Source organism: Cupressus sempervirens, chromosome 11 (genome assembly GCF_028749045.1).
Source record: "Cupressus sempervirens isolate cs-2001-9-10 chromosome 11, ASM2874904v1, whole genome shotgun sequence".
NCBI lineage: Eukaryota > Viridiplantae > Streptophyta > Pinopsida > Cupressales > Cupressaceae > Cupressus > Cupressus sempervirens.
The window spans coordinates 41273490-41283836 of record NC_143128.1 but is presented as its reverse complement, the minus strand read 5'-3'; the positions used below and the strand labels follow the sequence as shown (position 1 = coordinate 41283836).

At 34.0% G+C, this 10347-nt stretch overlaps 1 long non-coding RNA gene and 1 pseudogene across 2 annotated transcripts; one reads left to right on the top strand and one right to left on the bottom strand.

Annotated features, from left to right (window-relative positions):
• Positions 1–5288: 5288 nt before the first annotated feature.
• The window catches only part of LOC149528155 (beta-galactosidase 8-like), a 31497-nt pseudogene continuing 26438 nt past the window's right edge, over positions 5289–10347 (bottom strand).
• LOC149528156 (uncharacterized) lies at positions 5315–8986 on the top strand. 2 transcript variants are annotated; one of them, XR_016358490.1, is made up of 3 exons: positions 5315–5456; positions 5557–5676; positions 8777–8986. It is a non-coding gene; the product is annotated as an uncharacterized LOC149528156 (long non-coding RNA). The 2 variants fall into 2 exon arrangements; XR_016358489.1 differs by lacking the exon at positions 8777–8986 and having other exon boundaries at positions 5557–6686.

Below are 10347 nucleotides of genomic sequence, written 5' to 3'. Positions count from 1 at the left end.
AAGCAGATTCAAGATTCTCAGGTCTGCAGTTATCAAAATTGGATAGCTCAAAAGCAGTGAGTCTCCCTACTATTTCTTTAAAAGTTAGCTAATTTCCTAAGACACACCTCAACTCTTGGATGGCTGAAATTCTAATAGCATAGATGGGGAGAAAAGTTCTTAAGTATTTGAAATTGATAGTATCATCTTCCAAATGACCATCCAAACTTCTTATTGCACTTACCACTTCTTTCATTCTAGAGGCATATTGAGCAGCATTCTCACCTTCCTCCATTTTCATATCATCAAACTTTCCTCTAAGGCTTTCTCTTTTTGCTCTTTGAATATTCTGATCTCCTCCATAAATGTCTGACAGGGCTTTCCACATCTTGAATGTAGAATCACATCCTTTGATGTCATCAAATTCAGCATAGTTGAGTGTAGAGGCAATGTCTAACATTGTCTAATTGTGCTCCTTCCTTTTGTTCAAATCATCTACAGAAAGGGGTCTAGCTAGATCTACATGTTCCACTCCAATTGATATTTTTGCATAATCACCTATTGATCCAAGGTGCATTTTCATTAAGCTTTGCCATGCAGCAAAGTTGTCTTTGTTGAGCTTGGAAACTTCTCTCTTGGACATCTTGATCTTCCTGCTTCTAGTACCTTTAAACTAAATTAGCAGATAGCTCTAATACCAATTGAGAGGAGGGGGGGGGGGGCGGGGGGAGGGGCGGGGTGAATCAATTATTCAAGGTCCAAATGTCCAATTAAAACTTTTCATCAAGTAAAGTGAGCCTATTAAACTGTTCATTCATCCAAGCTTAAGCTTTCCTACTTAGCAAGTTACTGTAAATCAACATGCAAGCATAACACATGAAAGATCAACACATAACACAATGATTTATGTGGAAATCCAATTTGAAAAAACCACCAGTAACATGCTACTCAATTCTCACTCTTCTGAAGTGATGCCTTGTGAAAGGCCTACCCTATTAAAGGCTACAACACACTATTAAATGTGACCTAGTTAAAGGATTTAACCACCCTATTAGGAGTGGGCCTAGTTAGAGGACTTTAGAACATTCACTTGGAATTCCACCTTACTAAAGGATTTACAAATGGTTGTTAAACCAACCTAAGTCCATAGGATTTTACCCTAGCTTGCACAATTGTTAGAGAGTAACAACAAGGGTTTTTGACCTGCTACAACTCACAACTTGTCTTGCAAATTTTAGATCACAATTCAACTCATAACATTGCCTGGCTTTCAGTCTCTGTAGCTTTGACAGCTTGACCTCCTTTCAAGCTTTGTCTCCTTGTGTCTTCATGCTCGATGTACTACTGTAATATTCTTTCTGACCACTTATCAAAGTAGAGTCTCTGTCCTCTGTTCTTCCTTCACCTTCTCCTTAACATCCTTCAGCAATTTTGCATTATGGCACTCCCAACCACTCTTGTTTCTTGACCTGTGACTCCTTAAATAGAAGTCTGGAATTGCTTTTCCTACTCGATTCTTCCCTCCTTTTAATTTTAGTTCGAATGGATTAGGTAGGATTTATTGAATCTAAACCATAGCTTGTTCCTTCTAGAGACATCATGAAGAATCCTCTTGAATTCACTCAAAAATAGTTTACATAAAATTTTGTGCCACTAGCTCATCATCCTTATCCTTCATCTGGTTCACAAAATTCAAAGTAGCAAATTTGTTGGCTCAGATCTAGAGAATCTCTGACTTTTTCAATAATGCAGCAACTTGAGAGTATTGAAATTCTGGTGCTCAACACATACTATGTTACTCGACATCAACTACGTTTTACTGATGCTCGACACCTACTATGGATTCACTCGACATCCACTAAGTTTTACTGATGCTCGGCACCTATTACTTTGCTCGACACCTAAACACGCTCAGCTCCTTCTGTATCACTAAACACACACTAGATTTTGCTTTTTCTTGGCACTAACTAAAAATTTGCTTAGCTCAAGCTAGCTTGCTAGACACTCACTAATGAACTTAGTTAAGCTTTGTAGACAACCTTGTTGCATCTTATTCTTCCAATGTTTCTAGGTGTGGCCAACCTCTGTATGTTCAAGTATATTATCAATACATCATTTTACCATTGTCTTAACTAATCTTTGCACTTCATTACAAGACCATAAGTCAACCTTTCTCTTAGGTACTCCTGTTACATCTTGTTGATTAAATCCTCTTCATCAATCAACAAAGTGATAGTACTTGGATCTTATAAGCAATTGTCATTCCAACAAATAGTGGGTTTGACATCAATGACAAAATAATGATTGAAAACATTCTTTATCAGCAATCTCCCTCTTTGATAGTATTCATTTTCAATCAAATTTCCAACAACAATGAGGTTCTTGAATGGAAAATCCTTAATGTCAATAGTTCAAAATTATGTCAACGATTGGTTGTTTTTACATAAAATCTTGAGGATAGTTTTGTAAAAATAGTTTATGGTTTGTGAAAGCTTAATAAAATAGTTTTAATTAACCCTAAGTGGATCTATTGTGCAAAATAGTTGTGTTAATAATATTTTCTCAAAAGACTCGTGGGTCAGATTAGTTCTTTAACAATTTTTGTTGTGTAATAGATGATTTTTTGTTCAAAACCCCAAGTCAAGCTCATTTATCATAACATGGGGTAATTATGAAGAAAAATGTACTTTTTTATTTGTACATACAATGAGGTTCTTGAATGGAAAATCCTTAATGTCGATTGTTCAAAATTCTGTCAACGATTGGTTGCTTTTACATAAAATCTTGAGGATAGTTTTGTAAAAATAGTTTATGGTTTGTGAAAGCTTGATAAAATAGTTTTAATTAACCCTAAGTGGATCTATTGTGCAAAATAGTTGTGTCAATAATATTTTCTCAAAAGACTCGTGTGTCAGATTAGTTCTTTAACAATTTTTGTTGTGTGAATGATGATTTTTTGTTTAAAACACCAAGTCAGGCTCATTTATCGTAACATGGGGTAATTATGAAGACAAATGTGCTTTATTATTTGTACATACAATGAGGTTCTTGAATGAAAAATCCTTAATGTCGATTGTTCAAAATTCTGTCAACGATTGGTTGCTTTTGCATAAAACCTTGAGGATAGTTTTGTAAAAACAATTTGTGGCTTGTGAAAGCTTAATAAAATAGTTTTAATTAACCTGAAGTGGATCTATTGTGCAAAATAATTGTGTCAATAATATTTTCTCAAAAGACTCGTGGGTCGGATTAGTTCTTTAACAATTTTTGTTGTGTGATAGATGATTTTTTGTTTAAAACCCCAAGTCAGGCTCATTTATTGTAACATGGGGTAATTATGAAGACACATGTACTTTGTTAAGTTTTATAATGTTAAATCTCTTCCTTCTATATAGGAACATAGGCATGCATGCAAGAAGAGTGCAATGTGGGTGTCTATGTTTTTACATACAAGGTTGTATCTATATTAGATTCATTGAAAATCTTATATTACTATTGATCTCATGACTGCAAAGTTGTTAATAGACTTGTGAGACCACTAATGATTTGAATATTATATAAATTGTAATACTTGGAGAGGGGTTGGTGCTCCTTATAGTAGGTGTTGCTAAACAAATTGTAAGAGCTGGTGTTTATTGAATCAATAAAGATATAGGTTATTGAGTGGGGTTTCTCCCTATGAGGAAACTAGTTTGATTTTGAGGGTTTTCTAATGGACACAAAAATATTGTGTTATGGTGATCTAATTTTTTGTATTTTGTCTCATTTTAGTTGTGTGCGCATGCTTTGATACTTAGCATATCCTCACATATGGACATAATTCTATCAAAATATGTTGTTAAGGCCAAATTATGTTTCATTAATGCAATTTTGGTTTCAATGCATACTATATCAAATTTGTGATTTAAATTAAGTCATAGTTAATATTTTTTGGGACACATGGTATGAAATGTCTCTCAATATTAATTAATCAAATATTTTTCGTCTCTTCCTTCTATATAGGAATGTAGGCATGCGTGCAAGAAGAGTGCAATATGGGTGTCTATGTTTTTACATACAACGTTGTATCTATATTAGATTCATTGAAAATCTTATATTACTATTGATCTCATGACTGCAAAGTTGTTAATAGACTTGTGAGACCACTAATGATTTGAATATTATATCAATTGTAATACTTGGAGAGGGGTTGGTGCTCCTTATAGTAGGTGTTGCTAAACAAATTGTAAGAGCTGGTGCTTATTGAATCAATAAAGATATAGGTTATTGAGTGGGGTTTCTCCCTATGAGGAAACTAGTTTGATTTTGAGGGTTTTCTAATGGACACAAAAATATTGTGTTATGGTGATCTATTTTTTTGTATTTTGTCTCATTTTAGTTGTGTGCGCATGCTTTGATACTTAGCATATCCTCACATATGGACATAATTCTGTCAAAATATGTTGTTAAGGCCAAATTATGTTTCATTAGTGCAATTTTGGTTTCAATGCATACTATATCAAATTTGTGATTTAATTTAAGTCATAGTTAATATTTTTTGGGACACATGGTATGAAATGTCTCTCAATATTAATTAATCAAATATTTTTCATATGTATTAATATATGTTTACTGAGTTTTATTTTATATGGATATTTAAAAATAATTTAATGTATATAAGTATCTATTCTAACATATAGTGAATTTTATTTTATATATATTTAAGAATAATATGATTTATCCAAGTCTCTATTGCATTAGTAATTAAAAAATATAGACATTGAAGTGATCAATTCAATCTCAAAAGTTTACACAAATTATAAATAAATAAAGTTATTGAGAGAATTTTAGTTGATAAGTAGGAAACATTTTCTAGAATAAATTAACATGATTTAAGTGTAGTTTTGTAGTCAAACTTATTGACTCATATTTCATGATTAATAGTTTTCACAAACCCCTCTCTCATGACAATGAATAGAACACTTGGCAGAGATGAAGCATCTAGATGGGTGACCTCTTGGAAGTGCTTCACCTTGAATTTACACAGGTGAGAAATGAGTTTGTGTAAACCACTACTCATTTAATGACTCAATGAGTTTGACTCCAAAACTATTCAGCTAAATCCTGATACCAAGATCACAAGAATTTTAGTCCACTTCAAACGTACACCAAGACATCATGATTTGGTCAAAAATAAATCCAAGGCTTTTTATTGATTGTCGTACAGATAATTACATCTTTCTCAGGACTTGCCTTTTCTCAGGGCCAAGATTTTTTTCCCTGTCAACTGATATTGACATTGTAAAGAGATTTCCCAAGAACACATGCAATCAGCTGCAGATAGCTTCAACTGACAATGTCTTAGTAGTGTCCGCACAAGGATCTCCAAATTTCTCTTCAGGAACCTCCACAGAACAACTTGCACGTCCAATACATGCCTGCAAAACAGGCCAAAGAAATGTTAGAGAGAACAAATAGAATTCAAGAAAATGCTGCAGGTACATTCTCGTAGTGTTGTTTCTAAGTTTAAAATTTTGATTGAACGCAATTGGTAGAATTAATCATTGAGTATAACCTGGCGTATAATGGGCATTGCAGTAGCGGTCTTGCAAGCAACATGTGCGAAACTCCCACATTCCCCATTGGGCTTTCCAAAACTAGCAAACTTATTGACGAGATGACTTGCCCATTTGATGGACATTTCAGTTGAAGCTCCGGGTTAGGTTTAATCTCCTCTGCTCTAATTTTTAAGTTTGATTTCCATGAATCCACTGGTGGAAGATGGGTTTGTGATACCCAAACACACAAATTCTTTACAGTCTGCGTCATAAATGAGATTTGACTAGGTTTCCCACCTTCCTCTTCAAAGAGCATGAGTACGTTGCCAGTTGGCTTAATCCATGAACGAGGAACATGATATCTGAGGAATAAAGAACATATCCATTGATTGTGAGCGTTAATTAGTATGCAAAGAGATCCCAAATACATCAGAAATGTGTCAGTGAAAAGAGAGATTTGTACACCATGTCTAAACAAACCAAAGTTGAAAATTCCATTTCAAACACGGTGACAGGTAACGTTAGGGTTTGACCTCTGACAGAAACAAAAAACTTTCGGAAAATTTGTGTAGAAGATTTTTGTAAATATGTATCGCTTTTGTGTAGATACAAATCAAATTCTTCTACACTATTGCTTTCGAAAAGCTCTGTTGTCATATTTCATGGATTATGAAAACCTGATGTTTTTAGAATTGGGCATGTTAGATTTCTTACAGTGTTTGCGATGGTTTGCCACAATTTCTTACACATTTTTCTGGATCGTAATATCCTCGATAATCACAGGTTTCGGTACACCCAGTCTCAGGAGCAAGTTTGCTGGGACAATAACGCCCAATATCCTGTCCATTCACCCATGCAATTCCCTTGCCCATGGAAGACATGTCTAATGCAACAGGATCAGCACCTTCTGGTGCATCAAAAGTGGTCTGTCAATCAAACCCACGACATCATTTGTGAATAGAATGTCAAAATGGATTCCATTGTCCTAAAAAGTGGCATATTGTTCTTTTTGTAATAAATTATGTTTAAAACCTGTTAGTTCAGTCTAGACAGAGATATATATAGATTAACATGTCACAAATTGAAGATTAGCAATGCATTGACGAAGAACTTTTTGAGAAGCTACCAATAAAGACAACTATAATCCAAATTCCTATCCATTTTTGTTTTCGCGTGTTTCAACTGGTTAGTCATTGCCAAAGTTGGAGAGTGGAGAATAATTGTCCTTGACCCGTAAAATTTCAATAATCAGTAAAGCCTCTCAGAAGTATAAGAGAACTTGTACATCTTATCCCTCTTCTCGAGCTTGTCTTGCTACTCATAAAGAACACTGAATCTATTTATATCTTCATTATATACTAAATCTACAAAGCTAGTTGGCTTTACTGGACATTGAAAAAAGCCATTAGATGTTTATGCTTTAATGGAGTAAGGTATTAAAAGATTCTATAACACCAGACTAATCCATCAACATATTCATTAACCTTTAATAGACAAGTATTCTGAATACTGAGGTCAATTGTCTAAGGAAAGTTACCATTCACTACAATTTGTAGTGAAGAGCATGAAGATAATTAGAAAGGAATGGTTTTTCAACCTTGTACCATATCATAGGTTGATTCTTGGGTATATGTGCTCCTGTAGCCCACTGTGCCCCAGCAGTGGTCTTACCATTATAAAATCGCAACTTTTCACCGTGCAATCCAATCTGTCATGCAATCACAAAACAACAAAACTAGATGAAATCGCATTACATACTATTTTACATCAGACTGTTGTAGAATGATAACTTCTTGGTAAATTATGATTCATGTCCAAATACCTATGCTGGTAAAATCTATTACAAAAAAAAGAGTCAATTGCAAGTAATGAATTTGCTTTCTTTCCAAAACTGACTGAAACGAGGATTTCACTTTGCGGCAAAGACAGGCAACATCAAAAGATTTAAGACGAAACTTGATATCTCCAGATTCCTGATGACAAATCTGTTTCCCCGTGTTTCAAGCCCATCAATTTAACCCCAATGAGTCCTGCACCCTGTAGATCATAAAATGCCCCATAGTTCTGGATACAAAGAAACAGTAGTCAATTAATATCGTGGAAGCAGAGATCAAGCAATAAGCATCCATAGAAGCAAAGCTATTTACTCAAAACATTGCATAAAATCCATAATTTGAAGAAAGGTGATATTTCAGATCGTTGAAACATGTAACGAAACTTAAGTTAAAATGACAGGGAAAACGAGGCTTTTAGTGTCTACTGCTTGGTACATAATCACACTGCACCCATATGCATCAAAATATGTATAATGGAAATCGTCTCGAACTAGGTACTGAATTTACATGCTCGCAACACAGAAGAAAAATTAGGATATTCTAAACAATGTAATATCCAAGGGTAGTAAGGAAGTCAGTATCATAGCTAGGAATTGTTTAAGAAGAAGGAGATTCGCAACCTATTCCATATGATAAATACATTAAATTTCTGTATATATTGGAGCCTCAACCTTTACATCCTTTTTTATCATCACCATAGTATCTATAGATATTTCAGCATAAATAACTACACATGGATAAGATTAATAGGACTGTCAATCAGATGGTCTAATCTGTTCCTCTAAGAGTAAAACACTAGAGAAAAAGTTTTGAAGGGATACATAGCCAAAAGAAGAGGAGGAAAGGAAGGAAAAGAGAAATAGAAGAGAAACTTGAATAAGCATGTTATATCATTCTAACTAAACCATTTTATAGGCAAGCCAGAAGGCGTCAAGTGAGACAACTGATCTTCTTATACAAATAGACTGGTTTTAGAATTTGGCTTATAAAAAACTGATTGAAAATATATATAATATAAGAAATATCAGAACTGAAATGATACACGCTGAACAATAAACAATGGAACAATTGAGTTCGTTACCAGAAAATTGCTAACAAGTTAAAGTACCCGTTTAATGGAGGTACATAATTCAATAAGGGAAAGTGTTGTTACATCTCAAATTTTGACTTAATTTAAATTTATTTTTAGCCGTTGGATTGAATGGATTTTCTTTCATAATCATGTGAAAAGAGTGGTTAAATATATCCGTTGTATTCATTATGTTAACTGTTTAATGATGATAGTCATTATCCATTGTTTTGTCATGTGATGATTAGCAGTTGCTTGATTTTGGAATTATGGTTAATAATTAAATTCCTTATCTACATTAAATGTTATTAAGGATTTATCATGGAACTTGTTATTATCGTGGAAATATTGCACAGGTGATTGCAGGAGAAGGTGAAGGGGAGAAACATTGCTAAACGGGATCAACAGAATGGGGTACTAGCTTAGTCCAATTATCGGGTTGACAAGTATGACCTTTAATTGTCTTGTAAGGACCTAGCGACTTGAACATCAGGGGACCCACGTGAGCTATTAAATAAATATTTAAAATATTAATTATTTTAATTAAAAATAATGCGGACCTCAAATAGTTTTTGATTGACTTTTCCACCACATCATTATAAGGTATATTTATGTATGTGCACATAGACATAGGAATAAAGGTGACACCATAATATTATTTTTATAAAATAAATAATATGATGCCACCTCATAAGTACATATACATGCAAGTAGATACATATATTATAATTATCCTTGATTTATAACCTTCAAATCTTTTTTCTTATTTATTCAAATTCTTGCTAGAAATCGAAATGCACATTTAGCATAGTGGCGTTCAAGAAGCCAAGTCCTTTTCTTTTTAAGTTACGACTTCTTGAAAGCCAAAAGTTTTTCCGAATACTTCTTTATATTATGAAGCCATGAAAGACCATGGGCATTATTACTCACGACATATCTCTGCATTATTACACTCGATATCCCTTTGCATATTTCCTTGCCGTGATTTACCATCTCATTATATATTTTCCTTGCTAAAGCACATGATTAGTAACCGCACTAAGTCTGCAACCAGAGTTCTTCGGTGAAGGGGGGTTGATTGATAGCATCCAGCCAAGACTCAATTATATTTCCAGATTGTATTATATCCATGACATGATATCATATCTTTATTATGCCGTTGAATGTTAGAATCAAATGGTATTTATTCTGCAAGTCTTAAAGTTACATTTCTCAGATCATAGAAATATGATAAGTTGGAAACATATAATATTCTTATATCAGTTGAGGATCAACAGAAAGAGCTGGTCGCTCTGAAATTCTAACACCGGAGACTCACTCGACTGTATAGCCAAGAAAGAGGTGAGATAGAAATCTGCAATATCATGTAAATAAGAATCAGACATGATATAACAATTCTAAATTATTTTTAAAGGAAAATCATTTAATAGCTCATGCATGCTCATACTTATTGTTCCCCTGTCATCAAGTCAAGCAGTGGTGATCGGGCCATTGAACCCATTAGAAAACCTTGGCCAAGGTCGTTAAAGGCATGCTTGCTATCTATGATCACTTGATGTCAGTAGTGCTAGTTATTCAGACATGTCCCTCTATAACTGTCCAGACATTCTAAACATCAGAATGCTTAGGTGGCTGGATTAAAAGTATCCCAAGCCTGATCTCAAGGTAGGGAGGGCCTTTCTATTAAATAGATTGTATTGGGATGAATATGGTCTGAGGTTGGGAGGTTAAGCCTAAGTCAATGCTTCTCCTCTTACCAAAAGTCAAGGCTTGCACAACCAATTAAAGGCTCGCCAATTACTTCTCATATGTTCCTCTTTCTATTTCATTTTATCAATTTAATTTACTTTATGCAAAGAAAGATGGTAAATCGATATTTCAGTTGATCATTGTTACAGTTGTTTTAGTTGATCATTGTTATAGTTGT